This window comes from Cherax quadricarinatus, chromosome 48 (assembly GCF_038502225.1).
Source record: "Cherax quadricarinatus isolate ZL_2023a chromosome 48, ASM3850222v1, whole genome shotgun sequence".
Classification (NCBI taxonomy): Eukaryota; Metazoa; Arthropoda; class Malacostraca; order Decapoda; family Parastacidae; genus Cherax; species Cherax quadricarinatus.
In genome coordinates this window covers 21,550,174-21,569,715 of record NC_091339.1, presented here as the reverse complement: position 1 = coordinate 21,569,715, position 19,542 = coordinate 21,550,174, and the positions used below count along the sequence as shown (strand labels likewise).

The window sequence follows — 19,542 nt, the reverse complement described above, 5'->3', positions numbered from 1 at the left end:
CGTGGAGGAGGAGGAGGAGGTTTACGAGGGGGAGGAGGTTTACGAGGGGGAGGAGGTTTACGAGGGGGAGGAGGTTTACGAGGGGGAGGAGGTTAATAAGGAAGATGAGGGGAAGGAGCAGAAGAAGAAATAAAAAGAGGAAGATGCGAGAGTGAAAATGGAAAGGGAACGGATTCTTCAAGATGAAGTAAATACCTTTTGTGTAATATAACATTATGTTCGTCTGTCGTATTCCCTCCCCACTTTCCTCTCTCTCTCTCCCCGTCCTCTCTCTCTCCCCCCGTCCTCTCTCTCTCCCCCCCCGTCCTCTCTCTCTCCCCGTCCTCTCTCTCTCCCGTCCCCCCCCCGCCCCCCTCTCTCTCTCCCCCCGTCCTCTCTCTCTCCCCCCGTCCTCTCTCTCTCTCCCCCCGTCCTCTCTCTCTCCCCCCGTCCTCTCTCTCTCCCCCCGTCCTCTCTCTCTCCCCGTCCTCTCTCTCTCCCGCCCCCCCCCTCTCTCTCTCTCTCTCAAACAATGGGTTTCGAACACAGATTTGTCTGAGTGACTGGAATGATTCACTTGCCTGGGTCATGTTTACCCAGGAACTCAGTCTGCCGTTAGTTACCACGTACCTCTGATGACCAGCTGGAAACCTTAATACTACTTTCTCACGCACCTTTTTCCCCGTCGTCTTTTTATTTTCTTCATTTTTGTATATACCAAAAAAAAAAAGAACTCCGGAGTTCAATGTCGCAGTCTTATACCAGATTCAAGCAGATGAAACGAAAATAAGGAGAAATAAAATCATCTTTTTCATTTTTTCCGCATTGTTTCATGGTAGATTTAACCACAATGACGCCTCCAAAACTTGATTTTGATCAGTTTACGCAGAATTCTTCCCCCCTTCCCAGTGCTCAACCCAGCAATGGTGAGTTGTAACCTTCGGTAGTGTTTGTGAGTGTAAGAGATGGGAGATGAGGAACGCGGGGTGTTGAAACATTATGGATGCCTTTTAAGGGCAAGGAATGAGAGGAAGAGGAACGGAAGTGTTCGATTCCCTGAGATAACTTGCAAGTCCATTGTGTGAGAGGTTAAGAAACGCAAGAGTTTGGAGTTTCTCAGTCGTTTAGTTGCAAGACAACAAGACTCCGACTATTGCGTAAAAAAACGAAGCAGCCGAGGACGCCCATCTTAAGAAGTAAATTCCCAGTACTCTCAGTGTGTGTGTGTGGGTGTGTGTGTGTGTGTACTCACCTAGTTGTGAGTACACACACACACACACACACACTGAGAGAGAGTGTGTACTCACCTAGTACTCACCTAGTTGAGGTTGCGGGGGTCGAGTCCGAGCTCCTGTGTGTGTGTGTGTGTGTGTGTGTGTGTGTGTGTGTGTGTGTGTGTGTGTGTGTGTGTGTGTGTGTGTGTGTGTGTATCTCCTGTGTGTTGGAGTGATGGTGAAGAAAAAGTCAGGAAAAAGGAACATCTGATTGTATAGGAAAGATTGTGATCATCTCTCTCTCTCTCTCTCTCTTTTATTTTGTCTTCTTGAAAGTTGAGAGAAATGTCACCATTCTTTATAACTTCCTCGTGACTCCTGGTTATGGTTTACAGTGAGACTCATTTCTGAAACCTGTAAGTACGAAAGTCTGGTTGTTACTATCACCACAACCACCGTAACTATCACCACAACCACCGTAACTATCACCACAACCATCGAAACTATCACCACAACCACCGTAACTATCACCACAACCACCGTAACTATCACCACAACCATCGAAACTATCACCACAACCACCGTAACTATCACCACAACCACCGTAACTATCACCACAACCACCGTAACTATCACCACAACCACCGTAACTATCACCACAACCACCGTAACTATCACCACAACCACCGTAACTATCACCACAACCACCGTAACTATCACCACAACCACCGTAACTATCACCACAACCACCGTAACTATCACCACAACCACCGTAACTATCACCACAACCACCGTAACTATCACCACAACCATCGAAACTATCACCACAACCACCGTAACTATCATCACAACCACCGTAACTATCACCACAACCACCGTAACTATCACCACAACCACCGTAACTATCACCACAACCATCGAAACTATCACCACAACCACCGTAACTATCACCACAACCACCGTAACTATCACCACAACCACCGTAACTATCACCACAACCACCGTAACTATCACCACAACCACCGTAACTATCACCACAACCACCGTAACTATCACCACAACCACCGTAACTATCACCACAACCACCGTAACTATCACCACAACCACCGTAACTATCACCACAACCACCGTAACTATCACCACAACCACCGAAACTATCACAACCACCGTAACTATCACCACAACCATCGAAACTATCACCACAACCACCGTAACTATCACCACAACCATCGAAACTATCACCACAACCATCGAAACTATCACCACAACCACCGAAACTATCACAACCACCGTAACTATCACCACAACCATCGAAACTATCACCACAACCACCGTAACTATCACCACAACCACCGTAACTATCACGACAACCACCGTAACTATCACCACAACCATCGAAACTATCACCACAACCACCGTAACTATCACCACAACCACCGTAACTATCACCACAACCACCGTAACTATCACCACAACCACCGTAACTATCACCACAACCACCGTAACTATCACCACAACCACCGTAACTATCATCACAACCACCGTAACTATCACCACAACAACCGTAACTATCACCACAACCACAGAAACTATCACCACAACCACCGTAACTATCACCACAAACACCGGAACTATCACCACAACCACCGAAGCTATCACCACCACCTATCACCACCAACTATCACCACCAACTATCACCACCACCTATCACCACCAACTATCACCACTACCTATCACCACCAACTATCACCACCAACTATCACCACCAACTATCATCAACTATCACCACCAACTATCACCACCAACTATCACCACCAACTATCATCACCAACTATCACCACCAACTATCACCACCAACTATCACCTCCAACTATCACCACCAACTATCACCACCAACTATCATCACCAACTATCACCACCAACTATCACCACCAACTATCACCACCAACTATCACCTCCAACTATCACCACCAACTATCACCACCAACTATCATCACCAACTATCACCACCAACTATCACCACCAACTATCACCACCAACTATCACCACCAACTATCACCACCAACTATCACCACCAACTATCACCACCAACTATCACCACCACCTATCACCACCAACTATCACCACCAACTATCACCACCAACTATCACCACCAACTATCACCACCAACTATCACCACCAACTATCACCACCAACTATCACCACCAACTATCACCACCAACTATCACCACCAACTATCACCACCAACTATCACCACCAACTATCACCACCACCTATCACCACCACCTATCACCACCAACTATCACCACCAACTATCACCACCAACTATCACCACCACCTATCACCACCAACTATCACCACCAACTATCACCACCAACTATCACCACCATCACCACCAACTATCACCACCAACTATCACCACCAACTATCACCACCAACTATCTCCACCATCACCACCAACCATCACCACCAACCATCACCACCAACTATCACCACCAACTATCACCACCAACTATCACCACCAACTATCACCACCAACTATCACCACCAACTATCACCACCACCTATCACCACCAACTATCACCACCAACTATCACCACCAACTATCACCACCATCACCACCAACCATCACCACCAACCATCACCACCAACTATCACCACCAACTATCACCACCATCACCACCAACCATCACCACCAACCATCACCACCACCTATCACCACCAACTATCACCACCAACTATCACCACCACCTATCACCACCAACTATCACCACCAACTATCACCACCAACTATCACCACCATCACCACCAAGTATCACCACCAACTATCACCACCAACTATCACCACCAACTATCACCACCAAGTATCACCACCAACTATCACCACCAACTATCACCACCAACTATCACCACCAACTATCACCACCAAGTATCACCACCAAGTATCACCACCAACTATCACCACCAACTATCACCACCAACTATCACCACCAACTATCACCACCAACTATCACCACCAACTATCACCACCAACTATCACCACCAACTATCACCACCAACTATCACCACCACCATTAAGATACATTTACCCCACACACTGGTGAAGTTCAGTATGGTAACTCAGAATAAGAACCAACGATGCACAAATTAAACTTTATATTTAAAGATGTTTCACTCGCCCCAAGACATTATTAAGTCCTTGACGAGGTCCCACTCTCACAATTATCTTCCTGTTCCTCCCCCAGGGTCACTTCCACTTCACCCCCGGGGTCACTTCCACTTCACCCCCGGGGTCACTTCCACTTCACCCCCGGGGTCACTTCCACTTCACCCCCGGGGTCACTTACACTTCACCCCCGGGGTCACTTACACTTCACCCCCGGGGTCACTTCCACTTCACCCCCAGGGATTACTTCCACTTCACCCCCAGGGTCACTTCCACTTCACCCCCAGGGATCACTTCCACTTCACCCCAAGGGTCACTTCCACTCCACCCCAGGGATCACTTCCACTTCACCCCCGGGGTCACTTCCACTTCACCCCCAGGGATCACTTCCACTTCATCCCCAGGGATCACTTCCACTTCACCCCAAGGGATCACTTCCACTTCACCCCCAGGGATCACTTCCACTTCACCCCCGAGGTCACTTACACTTCACTCCCAGGGATCACTTCCACTTCACCCCCAAGGATCACTTCCACTTCACCCCCGAGGTCACTTACACTTCACCCCAGGGATCACTTCCACTTCACCCCAGGGATCACTTCCACTTCACCCCCGGGGTCACTTCCACTTCACCCCAGGGATCACTTCCACTTCACCCCCGGGGTCACTTCCACTTCACCCCCGGGGTCACTTCCACTTCTCCCCCAGGGATCACTTCCACTTCACCCCCGGGTTCACTTCCACTTCACCCCCGTGATCACTTCCACTTCACCCCCGAGGTCACTTCCATTTCACCCCCAGGGATCACTTCCACTACACCCCCGGGGTCACTTCCACTTCACCCCCAGGGATCACTTCCACTTCACCCCAGGGTCACTTCCACTTCACCCCCAGGGATCACTTCCACTTCACCCCCGGGGTCACTTCCACTTCACCCCAGGGATCACTTCCACTTCACCCCCGTGATCACTTACACTTCACCCCCAGGGATCACTTCCATTTCACCCCCAGGGATCACTTCCATTCCACCCCCGAGGTCACTTACACTTCACCCCCACTGTTCACTTCCACTTCACCCCCAGGGATCACTTCCACTTCACCCCCGAGGTCACTTACACTTCACCCCAGGGATCACTTCCACTTCACCCCAGGGATCACTTCCACTTCACCCCCGGGGTCACTTCCACTTCACCCCCAGGGATCACTTCCACTTCACCCCCGGGGTCACTTCCACTTCACCCCCGGGATCACTTCCACTTCACCCCCGGGATCACTTCCACTTCACCCCCGGGGTCACTTTCACTTCATCCCCGGGGTCACACTTCACCCCCGGGGTCACTTCCACTTCATCCCCGGGGTCACACTTCACCCCCGGGGTCACTTCCACTTCTCCCCCGGGGTCACTTCCACTTCATCCCCGGGGTCACACTTCACCCCCGGGGTCACTTCCACTTCTCCCCCGGGGTCACTTCCACTTCATCCCCGGGGTCACACTTCACCCCCGGGGTCACTTCCACTTCTCCCCACTCAAGATTCACACCTTAAGGTCACAGTCAAACAATCAGCCATGTGTCTGACACAGTTACCAAGATGTCATGACACAACTTAACACAACACAGGTACTCGGAATAATATAATGGATTTAGAATATAAGTGACCATCTACATCTACTGTGTGTACTCACCTCAGTAGTGACGCCGTCTCACTTCTTCTAGTCCCTCCTGTAAATAAAAAAAAATATATATATTAGGTTTATATTATTCATATACACACATGCATTTATACACACACACAGACACACACAGACAGACACACACACACACACACACACACACACACACACACACACACACACACACACACACACACACACACACACACACACACACACACACACACACACACACACACATATATATATATATATATATATATATATATATATATATATATATATATATATATATATATATATATATATATATATATATATGAGAAAGTTGAACGTGTTAGACAGGAAGGTAGTTAAGTGTTAATCATACTGGCGTGAGAGGTGAACATGCAACAGTACAGTCAGGCAGGCGTTAAATTCTTACTAAATACCCATAACTTGAGGCTGTCTCCACGACTGTGCGTGAAGAACGTCCTCTTTCTAACGGTCTTCTGCTTTAATGGCACCAACCCGCTGCCAGAAGTATCCTGCCAGTATAAATTTTAACACACACACTGGCCGTCTCCCACCAAGTCAGAGTGACTAGAAAAAAAAACAAAGTTTTCTCCTTTGTTTTTACATTTTCTAATGCATACAGGAGTAAGGGGCTACTAGCTCCTTGTTCCCGGTATTTTAGTCGCCTCTTAAGATTCGCAAGGCTGACGGAGGAAGGATTCTTTTCCACTTTCCCATGGAGTATATACGTATATACATGTATATATATATATATATATATATATATATATATATATATATATATATATATATATATATATATATATATATATATATGCATACATATATATATTGGGTTGCGTAATTAACCTTTTCTATGATATTTTCCATTTTCTATTAACTTCTTCCGTTTTCTATTGACTTTTGTCGTTTTCTGTGGTCACTGTTTTCTATGGCCTTGCCACGGGTGTTAATGAAGCGGTGACTGCGTTAATAAAGAATCATTGAGTATTCCGAGGGTGTTAGGTACTGAGGTGTGAGCAATAGGTACCCCTCAATACTGGTAATGAAGACGAGGGAAGCCTAACAAGGTGGTGTAAAGTACCTGACCTCCAGACACACACCTACACACTACCTTGTGCACTCCATTACATTAATGTAACACGAGGAACATGAGTGGAAGCTGAGGACACAGAAGACCAACAGGGAGGTTATCAAGTACTTCTTTAAATAACAAAAAGGCACAATACCGTGACTGAAACAATACACAAATAACCCGCACATAGGAGACAGGAACTTACCACGACGTTTCGGGCCGACTTGGACCGTTTACAAAGTCACATTGACACAAAAGACAGGTATAATGTTTGTCAGGAAACAGGACAGGTGTTTCCTGAAGCGGGTTCTAGTCATATGATGACCAGCAGCTGGAGCTTTTGGCCATCCGACCGAGGCCTTCCACTGGCTTACCGGTCCACCCCTTTAAAAAATATGGTTATGATTATAGCCATTTTCTATTAATACAAAGGTGGACGATCTTGTTTCCTGACAAACATTAAAGTCAGTTCCGGATCAGCCGGGCTGTGGCTCGTACGTTGGTTTGCGTGCAGCCAGCAGCAACAGCCTGGTTGATCAGGCTCTGATCCACCAGGAGGCCTGGTCACAGACCGGGCCGCGGGGGCGTTGACCCCCGGAACTCTCTCCAGGTAAACTCCAGGTAATACCTATCTTTTGTGTTAATGTGACTGTAAATAATCGAAGATGGACCGTGGCAAGCTTCCCTCTCTGTGTGCAGGTTATTTGTGTATTCTGTAGTCTCAAGGTGTTTGGAAAAGGGAATGAGCTGGATGAGGCAGTGGTGGTCAGAGTCTTTACGCAGGTTCGGGAATAGGTATGACACGCGTTGAGATATAGGGAAATAGTCATGCAAGGTGAAGCACGGAATGGGTGGGGTTAGAACCCATGCTGAATGAGTCGTAAATGGAGTTTTACGACTCACCATGGGTTCAAATCCCACCCGTTTCCTGGTTTGTTTGGAATTGTTTTATTGCGATTCCGTGAGTCATGTAAATTAGTGTAGGAGGCAGGGCCAGGAGCTGAGAGTCAACCCACCAGGCAAACACACCTTGTGCGAGTATACACACACACACACTAAGAGATACGAAGAAGCTCATGGAGCAAGGAGTGGGTCTAGTAGCGACCAGCGTAGAGGCGGGGCCAGGAGCTGTGACTCGACATATGCAACCACAAATAGATGAGTACACACACACACACAAACACCTTTAGAAAGGTAATCCTAGACACAAGGTAGGACGCGGTTGTTACAAGCATCGCTAACCTTGAAAAACTTACAATACACGACCAGGTAAACTCTCACTCGCAACACTGAGAAAACTGTTATGAAAACTGTAAATCATTTACAGTGAGAGTCAGGCAGAGCACCACACAAACACATCATCATCACTGCACATAAAAGACAACTGTGAGCGGATATTAAAAAAAATTATTTTCTACTTCAAGAAATCTGTGATATTCAAAGTGTCTGTCAACTGGAACAGAAAGAGAGTAAGATTCCTTACTGTAAATGTTACGGTGGCACTCTTCACGCCAAGATCTTAAGAGAGGAAGGGATAGTAGTGTTTTTAATAGCAATAATATATTTTTAAGGCGGGTTCACTGATGTATTTACACTGTGTGATTCATTAAACATAACCTGAACCCCTTCCCACATATACTTAAATTCAGCCTGTTAGGTTTAATTCTTGACGACTGTATGAATAAGTATAAAGGAAATTTATCAAATTTATTTTTATTATTATTATTATCACACTGGCCGATTCCCACCAAGGCAGGGTGGCCCGAAAAAGAAAAACTTTCACCATCATTCACTCCATCACTGTCTTGCCAGAAGGGTGCTTTACACTACAGTTTTTAAACTGCAACATTAACACCCCTCCTTCAGAGTGCAGGCACTGTACTTCCCATCTCCAGGACTCAAGTCCAGCCTGCCGGTTTCCCTGAACCCCTTCATAAATGTTACTTTGTTCACACTCCAACAGCACGTCAAGTATTAAAAACCATTTGTCTCCATTCACTCCTATCAAACACGCTCACGCATGCCTGCTGGAAGTCCAAGCCCCTCGCACACAAAACCTCCTTTACCCCCTCCCTCCAACCTTTCCTAGGCCGACCCCTACCCCGCCTTCCTTCCACTACAGACTGATACACTCTTGAAGTTATTCTGTTTCGCTCCATTCTCTCCACATGTCCGAACCACCTCAACAACCCTTCCTCAGCCCTCTGGACAACAGTTTTGGTAATCCCGCACCTCCTCCTAACTTCCAAACTACGAATTCTCTGCATTATATTCACACCACACATTGCTCTCAGACATGACATCTCCACTGCCTCCAGCCTTCTCCTCGCTGCAACATTCATCACCTATGCTTCACACCCATATAAGAGCGTTGGTAAAACTATACTCTCATACATTCCCCTCTTTGCCTCCAAGGACAAAGTTCTTTGTGTCCACAGACTCCTAAGTGCACCACTCACCCTTTTCCCCTCATCAATTCAAATTTATTTATGCAATAATATTACGAAAATGTGTTCAACCAGAAAAACATATATACATACATAGAGAGAGAGAGAGAGAGAGAGAGAGAGAGAGAGAGAGAGAGAGAGAGAGAGAGAGAGAGAGAGAGAGAATACCACATCTTATCAAGATATTACTGAAATAAATAAATATATCCATAACTCAAACACTCCACAAGGCTCAGTGTCATGACATCATCAGCAGTTCTCTCACGGAAAAGCTTTCAACGTGTTCATTAACTCAGCTTTCAGCTTTTTAGCTTTGAGTCCAGCTCCTTTATGACATGTTCTCGGTACGATAGTGGTTTATAAACACAACATTGGAGGTGTTCTTATCAACTACAGTGTATCTGGCCATGGATGGTCTGAAAAGGCTGCATGGTTACCAATCTGAATCTGGTAATGAATACGGATGGTCTGAGGTGTTGTGGGATCATTAGGATGCGAGTTTAATTACCTACATAGTCACGAGCGCAGTATACACAAGTAGCTACTTGCTGGGAGCCCAGAGAAATTACAGACCTCCACTGCCCCCGGCTTGTAATTGTTTTCAACTACCACAGAGCCAGAGCTCTCTCCCTCACTCTGCCAACTCGATATCTCCACCCTTCTATCTTCCTTCTCTCTCTCTCTCTCACTCTCTGCCGTCCCTTCCTCCCTGTATCAACATCTTTACGCTCTCTTCCCTTATCAGTTTCCCCCTCTCCCGTCCAGCAGCCACTTCCTCTATCTACTACACTACAGTTCTACCCACTACACTACAGTTCTACCCACTACACTACAGTTCTACCCACTACACTACAGTTCTACCCACTACACTACAGTTCTACCCACTACACTACAGTTCTACCCACTACACTACAGTTCTACCCACTACACTACAGTTCTACCCACTACACTACAGTTCTACCCACTACATTACAGTTCTACCCACTACACTACAGTTCTACCCACTACACTACAGTTCTACCCACTACACTACAGTTCTACCCACTACACTACAGTTCTACCCACTACACTACAGTTCTACCCACTACACTACAGTTCTACCCACTACACTACAGTTCTACCCACTACACTACAGTTCTACCCACTACACTACAGTTCTACCCACTACACTACAGTTCTACCCACTACACTACAGTTCTACCCACTACATTACAGTTCTACCCACTACACTACAGTTCTACCCACTACATTACAGTTCTACCCACTACACTACAGTTCTACCCACTACACTACAGTTCTACCCACTACACTACAGTTCTACCCACTACACTACAGTTCTACCCACTACACTACAGTTCTACCCACTACACTACAGTTCTACCCACTACACTACAGTTCTACCCACTACATTACAGTTCTACCCACTACACTACAGTTCTACCCACTACATTACAGTTCTACCCACTACACTACAGTTCTACCCACTACACTACAGTTCTACCCACTACACTACAGTTCTACCCACTACACTACAGTTCTACCCACTACACTACAGTTCTACCCACTACACTACAGTTCTACCCACTACACTACAGTTCTACCCACTACACTACAGTTCTACCCACTACATTACAGTTCTACCCACTACACTACAGTTCTACCCACTACACTACAGTTCTACCCACTACATTACAGTTCTACCCACTACACTACAGTTCTACCCACTACATTACAGTTCTACCCACTACACTACAGTTCTACCCACTACACTACAGTTCTACCCACTACACTACAGTTCTACCCACTACACTACAGTTCTACCCACTACACTACAGTTCTACCCACTACACTACAGTTCTACCCACTACACTACAGTTCTACCCACTACACTACAGTTCTACCCACTACACTACAGTTCTACCCACTACATTACAGTTCTACCCACTACACTACAGTTCTACCCACTACACTACAGTTCTACCCACTACACTACAGTTCTACCCACTACACTACAGTTCTACCCACTACACTACAGTTCTACCCACTACACTACAGTTCTACCCACTACATTATAGTTCTACCCACTACATTACAGTTCTACCCACTACACTACAGTTCTACCCACTACACTACAGTTCTACCCACTACATTACAGTTCTACCCACTACACTACAGTTCTACCCACTACACTACAGTTCTACCCACTACACTACAGTTCTACCCACTACATTACAGTTCTACCCACTACACTACAGTTCTACCCACTACACTACAGTTCTACCCACTACACTACAGTTCTACCCACTACACTACAGTTCTACCCACTACACTACAGTTCTACCCACTACACTACAGTTCTACCCACTACATTATAGTTCTACCCACTACATTACAAAGTCTTGTTTGTGTGGATAAACGTCAAGTATCTCCCGCATCTAATGTTCTTATCGTGAACGGTGGAAATGAATTCTTCCTGAACTATTTTCTAGTGTGACGTGGAGGGGGTTAGGAGAGGTGGGGAAGACTGGGGAGTTAGAGAGATCTGGGGAAGGAGACTGAAAGAGAGACGGATTCCCACAAAAGCAGTTGCGTGGGGGATGTAATATTGTGGTTGTGTCTCTCCCAGCGCTTCTTCCCCTCCACTATAAGCCCCTCTCCTTAAGAGGGAGAAAGAGAGAGAGAGAGAGAGAGAGAGAGAGAGAGAGAGAGAGAGAGAGAGAGAGAGAGAGAGAGAGAGAGAGAGAGAGAGAGAGAGAGAGAGAGAGAGAGAGAGAGAGAGAGAGAGCAACGAAATAAAGTCAGTTTATCAAATGAAATTGCTAGCCCACAGATGGTTCCAACTTCATCCTATATGTATGTTTCATAACAATAAAAAGGCTTTCAAATGAGCTGATGTAGGTAGCAGCTCTTAGCTTGTAAACAAGGCTAGGAATACATACCCTAACCTTGTAAAACCCTGTATAAGAGAGAGAGAGAGAGAGAGAGAGAGAGAGAGAGAGACAGGGCAGAGGCACAGACTAAGTAAATAATTTGTCAGCTTGTAATCTAGATTGATATATAACCAGTAAATTATAGAGAGAGTGAGACAGATAAACAGATAGCTTAATGATGCACTGAGGCTACTAGTAATATATCAGTGTTATAGCGCGTTTTCTATGAGCGGTCCGGGAGAGAAGTACGATGGGTAACTCAACTAGGCACAAAGTCACGTGTTAATTGTCGGACCTGAAGACAAAACGGCCCTCCTTATGACCGACCATTGCCGCTACTCCACGCTAACACGGACTTATCTTGCGATTTTCGCTTAAAACCTGAGGTAATTGTTTATAAATTTATTTTGCTGACCTGCCAAATTTTCAACGCAGAATGGATGGGAATGAGAGAAAATTAAAAACAGTTCTCGAAATAAATGTGCAGCAAAGACAGTTTTGTTTGTATAGGTTCTCTCTTTTTCGCAGAATGGATTGATGACAATGATTTACGTATATAAGATACACTTTTTCTTGTGTAAATGATTTACGTATGTAAGGTATATTATGTTTGTGTAAATGATTTACATATGTAAGGTACACTTTTCCTTGTGTAAATGATTTACGTATGTAAGGTATACTTATGTTTGTGTAAATGATTTTCGTATGTGAAGTACACTTTTGCTTGTGTAAATGTGCTTGATAACAGAATATTAATTATTTTAATTGTTAATAAGCATTCTTGTTTAATATTCAAACTAATACACCTCCCTACCTTTTCCCTACCTATATCAGGAATAACTCACTCCTTATCCACAATACTTCTTCCCCTACACACGCTAACTTTTCCTTACCCCAACACGCCAAGAATAACCCGCTCCCTACCCACAGTTTTCCTTCCCCTCCCCCCCCCCCACATTAAGAACAAACCACTCTCTTCCAATAATTCTCATTCCTGTTTTATCTACAAGAAGACTAACCCCCCCCCCAACCAGATACAACCCTCCTCCCACACATCCAAAAAAAAAAAAAATCGTCCCCCCACACGAAGAATAATACCTTCCCCCCACCATCCCTCAGGTAACACAGAGGCAGCATCAAACAAGGCCGCATATTACACTTGAGAGTACCGCCATTGGGTATTTACGGCCAGTAAACACAAATTGTCTTTATCCTCCACTTGTTCAAACAGGCTGTTGTTACACTCTTGTGGCATCACAGCACCGTGGGAGGCCTGCGAGCGCGGCTGGAAGGCACGTCAGTACATGAATTTATATATTTGTGATTAAGTGTTTATAAATGTGTATTGGTGGCTGTGGGGGTGGGGTGTTTTTGCATGTCTTTCCACCCACTTGCCAGTCTCTCCACCCACTTGCCAGTCTGTCAACCCACTTGCCTGTCTCTCCATCCACTTGCCTGTCTCTCCATCCACTTGCCAGTCTCTCCACCCACTTGCCAGTCTCTCCACCCATCTGACGACTCCTCCACTTACACACTGGTCACTCTACCCACCCACCGCCTCGGGCAGCTAAACCTCGACTGCATTACTTTCCTTTCTGTAAATATCTTTAACCATTTTCCTGACCACCCACCCAACACACTCGCCTCTTCGCCCACCCGCCCACATGCACCCACTCCTCTACGTCCACATGCATCCTCGCCTCTGCACTTGACTGCAAATGAACACAGCAAAATTGTGTGATCCGTGAGCCCTGCAGATTCATACAGGTATTTACGTGAGGTACTAAATCAGCTTAGATTATTCGGGGCAAAGAGTAGTGGCGGCGACTCGCACGGCCTAACTGTACTCCCCGAATAGAAAACGACAGAAGTCTGGAGGGGACAAAGGCAGCTTCTTGTATCCCCGCCCAGGACGAAGTCCATACGGGAAGAGTCAACACAGACTTGCTTGTCTGGACCAGACAGTTCTGGTACAAGCAAACACCGTCATTCTCCTGCCTCTTTATTCTTTCCTATTTGCTTCTCTTTTTTTATATTTCAGGTCTAGAGAGAGAGTATGTTTGTTTAAGGAAGCATTGAAGGGCTGAATAAGCAGACGCGGAGGACCAGGAGGACCCAGGAGGACCCTAAGTGAGCGGAGCTCACTTAGGTACGCGATACGAAGACGTTCTGCCCACAATATTGAAGAAAAGACATGGGTGCAAAATCAAGGTTTCATATGGACAACGTTTCGCTCTAAAGCTCTACACAGAGCGAAACGTTGACGCAATAAAAGCTTGCTCTGCAACTGTCTTTTCTTCAAGTTGTGTGCTCATTAAAAAAATGGAGGAGAGCTAAGGAAAATAAGTAGACAGAAACAATGGCACACACCTAAAAAATTACGTATTATTATTATTATTATTATTATTATTATTATTATTATTACTACTACTACTACTATTATTATATAACAGCAAACTCTAAGCACATATGGGTTATACAGTGCAACAGGAAGTTAGGTATACCCCATGGTAGATAGGAAGACTTGTGACATCAACAGTGTAACAGGTCACTACGGTCAATAGCAGACATGCAAACAGGGAAACAGGTAGAAAGGAAATACTCAGAAAGTCGACAGACGGACAGGCAAAAGAGGACAGATAAAATAACAATGCAAAATATATTAAGTAAAAACATATACACTGTATATATAGACGCTGTACTTCCAATCTCCAAAACTCAAGTCCGGTCTGCCGGTTTCCCTGAATCCTTTCATAAATGTTACTTTGCTCACACTCCAACAGCACGTCAAGTATAAAAAACCATTTGTCTCCATTCACTCCTATCAAATACGCTAATGCACGCTTGCTGGAAGTTCCTTTACCCCTCCCACCAACCCTTACTAGGCCGACTCCTACCCCGCCTTCCCTTCACTACAGATTTATACACTCCTGGGTGGGGTCACACACGCTGACACACTATGAATACTCCTGGGTGGGGGTGCACACGCTGACACACCATGAACAGTCTTGGGTGGATGTGCACATGCTGACACACCATGAACAGTCTTGGGTGGGGTCACACACGCTGACACACTATGAATACTCCTGGATGGGGGTGCACACGCTGGCACACCATGAACAGTCTTGGGTGGATGTGCACACGCTGACACACCATGGACAGTCCTGGGTGGGGGCACACACGTTGACACACCATGAACAGTCCTGGGTGGGAGCACACACGCTGACACACCATGAACACTCCTGGGTGGGGGCACACACGCTGACACACCATGAACAGTCCTGGGTGGGGGTGCACACGCTGACACACCATGAACAGTCCTGGGTGGTGGCACACACGCTGACACACCATGAACAGTCCTGGGTGGGGTCGCACATGCTGACACACCATGAACGGTCCTGGGTGGGGGTGCACACGCTGACACACCATGAACAGTCCTGGGTGGGGGTGCACATGCTGACACACCATGAACAGTCCTGGGTGGGGGCACACACGCTGACACACCATGAACAGTCCTGGGTGGGGGTGCACACGCTGACACACCATGAACAGTCCTGGGTGGGGGCACACACGCTGACACACCATGAACAGTCCTGGGTGGGGGTGCACACGCTGACACACCATGAACAGTCCTGGGTGGGGGTGCACACGCTGACACACCATGAACAGTCCTGGGTGGGGGCACACGCTGACGCACCATGAACAGTCCTGGGTGGAGGTGCACTCGCTGACACACCATGAACAGTCCTGGGTGGTGGCACACACGATGACACACCATGAACAGTCCTGGGTGGTGGCACACACGTTAACACACCATGAACAGTCCTGGGTGGTGGCACACACGCTGACACACCATGAACAGTCCTGGGTGGTGGCACACACGTTAACACACCATGAACAGTCCTGGGTGGTGGCACACACGATGACACACCATGAACAGTTCTGGGTGGTGGCACACACGATGACACACCATGAACAGTCCTGGGTGGTGGCACACACGTTAACACACCATGAACACTCCTGGGTGGTGGCACACACGATGACACACCATGAACAGTCCTGGGTGGTGGCACACACGTTAACACACCATGAACAGTCCTGGGTGGTGGCACACACGCTGACACACCATGAACAGTCCTGGGTGGTGGCACACACGCTGACACATCATGAACACTCCTGGGTGGGGGCACACACGTTAACACACCATGAACAGTCCTGGGTGGGAGCACACACGCTGACACACCATGAACAGTCCAGGGTGGGGGTGCACACGCTGACACACCATGAACAGTCCTGGGTGGGGGTGCACACACTGAAACACCATGAACAGTCCTGGGTGGGGGTGCACACACTGACACACCATGAACAGTCCTGGGTGGGGGTGCCCACGCTGACACACCATGAACAGTCCTGGGTGGGAGCACACACGCTGACACACCATGAACAGTCCTGGGTGGGGTGCACACGCTGACACACCATGAACAGTCCTGGGTGGGAGCACACACGCTGACACACCATGAACAGTCCTGGGTGGGGGTGCACACGCTGACACACCATGAACAGTCCTGGGTGGGAGCACACACGCTGACACACCATGAACAGTCCTGGGTGGTGGCACACACGCTGACACACCATGAACAGTCCTGGGTGGGGGTGCACACGCTGACACACTATGAACACTCCTGGGTGGGGGTGCACACGCTGACACACCATGAACACTCCTGGGTGGTGGCACACACGCTGACACACCATAAACACTCCTGGGTGGGAGTGCACACGCTGACACACCATGAACAGTCCTGGGTGGTGGCACACACGCTGACACACCATAAACACTCCTGGGTGGGGGTGCACACGCTGACACACCATGAACAGTCCTGGGTGGTGGCATACACGCTGACACACCATGAACAGTCCTGGGTGGGGGTGCACACGCTGACACACCATGAACAGTCCTGGGTGGGGGGTGCACACGTTGACACACCATAAACACTCCTGGGTGGGGGCACACACGCTGACACACCATGAACACTCCTGGGTGGAGGCACACACGCTGACACACCATGAACAGTCCTGGGTGGAAGCACACACGCTGACACACCATGAACACTCCTGGGTGGGGCCACACATGCTGACACACCATGAACAGTCCTGGGTGGAGGCACACACGCTGACACACCATGAACAGTCCTGGGTGGGGGCACACACGCTGACACACCATGAACACTCCTGGGTGGAGGCACACACGCTGACACACCATGAACAGTCCTGGGTGGAAGCACACACGCTGACACACCATGAACACTCCTGGGTGGGAGCACACACGCTGATACACCATGAACAGTCCTGGGTGGGGGCACACACGCTGATACACCATGAACACTCCTGGGTGGGGGCACACACGCTGATACACCATGAACACTCCTGGGTGGGGGCACACACGCTGATACACCATGAACAGTCCTGGGTGGGAGCACACACGCTGATACACCATGAACACTCCTGGGTGGGGGCACACACGCTGATACACCATGAACACTCCTGGGTGGGGGCACACACGCTGATACACCATGAACACTCCTGGGTGGGGGCACACACGCTGATACACCATGAACAGTCCTGGGTGGGAGCACACATGCTGATACACCATGAACACTCCTGGGTGGGAGCACACACGCTGATACACCATGAACAGTCCTGGGTGGGGGCACACATGCTGATACACCATGAACACTCCTGGGTGGGGGCACACACGCTGATACACCATGAACACTCCTGGGTGGGGGCACACACGCTGATACACCATGAACACTCCTGGGTGGTGGCACACACGCTGATACACCATGAACACTCCTGGGTGGGAGCACACACGCTGATACACCATGAACAGTCCTGGGTGGAAGCACACACGCTGACACACCATGAACAGTCCTGGGTGGGAGCACACACGCTGACACACCATGAACAGTCCTGGGTGGGGGCACACACGCTGACACACCATGAACAGTCCTGGGTGGAAGCACACACGCTGACACACCATGAACAGTCCTGGGTGGAAGCACACACGCTGACACACCATGAACAGTCCTGGGTGGAAGCACACACGCTGATACACCATGAACAGTCCTGGGTGGGAGCACACACGCTGACACACCATGAACAGTCCTGGGTGGGAGCACACACGCTGACACACCATGAACAGTCCTGGGTGGGAGCACACACGCTGACACACCATGAACAGTCCTGGGTGGGGGCACACACGCTGACACACCATGAACAGTCCTGGGTGGGGGCACACACGCTGACACACCATGAACAGTCCTGGGTGGGGGCACACACGCTGACACACCATGAACAGTCCTGGGTGGAAGCACACACGCTGACACACCATGAACAGTCCTGGGTGGGGGCACACACGCTGACACACCATGAACACTCCTGGGTGGGAGCACACACGCTGACACACCATGAACAGTCCTGGGTGGGAGCACACACGCTGACACACCATGAACGCGCCATCACAGAAACTGGTTTTTAACAATAATCACTGACATGTGTCTTGCCACAAGCTGGTATCACACACCCAGACTTTACTCGTTGTCTCCCCTGTCACATGTCACTCTAGAGACAGGAAATAGGAGTGACAGAAGAGTGACAGGACAAATGAGCGACAAGGAGCATGAAATAAATAATGCTAGCGGAGTGCTGAAGCCAGTCACTACCCAGAGGTTTCAGAGTGAAAACAGGTTTCAATATTTTTACCTGTTGTTTATGGTGCGATATTTACGTGTACATCCCCCACCCATGACTTTGCATTCGTGGGGGAATGGGAAGTCAATCAGACTCGATTCAAGAGAAGGCAGACGAGATCCAATTCTCTGGATTAAGAGCCCTTCACCAGCATCAGGGTACATTAGGGACTCAGGGAGGGAGAGTTCAATCTCAAAGGGCTCTTCACTGTCACTGGTGTGTTCACGACCCTGCCATTTCAGCTTATCACAGCGTTAGGTAGATTCGTCAAGACTTTCGTTAACAAGCTCAAGA

The 19,542-nt window shown here is 48.0% G+C and overlaps 1 protein-coding gene across 1 annotated transcript in view; it reads right to left on the bottom strand.

Annotated features, from left to right (window-relative positions):
* Nucleotides 1-19,542, bottom strand: part of tnc (tenectin) — a 192,435-nt gene that overhangs the window by 100,520 nt on the left and 72,373 nt on the right. Inside the window, exon 2 of the mRNA XM_070094802.1 lies at nucleotides 6,044-6,080. The gene's annotated coding sequence lies outside the window, so the exon portion shown is untranslated. The remainder of the gene's footprint in view (nucleotides 1-6,043; nucleotides 6,081-19,542) is intronic.